Here is an 808-nt window from a genome sequence, read left to right on the forward strand (position 1 = left end):
CCAATAATCAGGGACAGAATAAGCAAAGACAAGTTGTGCATACTTAACTGTCTGATGGAAGAGTGAAGCGTCGGTGGTGGAAGCTGTCAGTGATTTACGCTCAAGTCTTTGATGACTGTTGTCTGGCCAGGGGTGGAATCGAAGGATGTTGGGATGAGTATATCTTTTAAAAAAAACTGAAGACTGAAGAAAAAATGTTGTCAGGTTTGGGAAGAGGAACAAAGGGAGATAACGGTAGGAGGTATTGGTATCTGTGTACTGTAGCAGGTCACAGAGCGTCAAAACGAGGTCGGAGAAATTGGTATCTGTGTACTGTAGCAGGTCATAGGTCACAGAGCGTCAAAACGAGGTAGGAAGTATTGATTGGTATCTGTGTACTGTAGCAGGTCATAGGTCACAGAGCGTCAAAACGAGGTAGGAAGTATTGATTGGTATCTGTGTACTGTAGCAGGTCATAGGTCATAGAGCGTCAAAACGAGGTAGGAGGTATTGATTGGTATCTGTGTACTGTAGCAGGTCATAGAGTGTCGAAACGAGGTAGGAGAAATTGGTATCTGTGTACTGTAGCAGGTCATATACAGCGTCAAGGCGCGGGGGAGGAGCGTGTGTCTGTCTGTCTGTCTGTCTGTGTGTTCACAAATTGTTGTTTGTGTGTCTGCTGACTTGGATCATGATACTACTATGTTCTGTTTTAGTGATACTTTCTAAGTGCAATCTGTTCCTCTTTTTCCCACATTTTATGTACTTCGGCAGCATCGTATGTTCCCCATTATCAGGTTAGACTTTTATGCAAAGCGAATTCCCCCCC

Source organism: Aplysia californica, unplaced genomic scaffold (genome assembly GCF_000002075.1).
Source record: "Aplysia californica isolate F4 #8 unplaced genomic scaffold, AplCal3.0 scaffold01470, whole genome shotgun sequence".
Lineage (NCBI taxonomy): Eukaryota > Metazoa > Mollusca > Gastropoda > Aplysiida > Aplysiidae > Aplysia > Aplysia californica.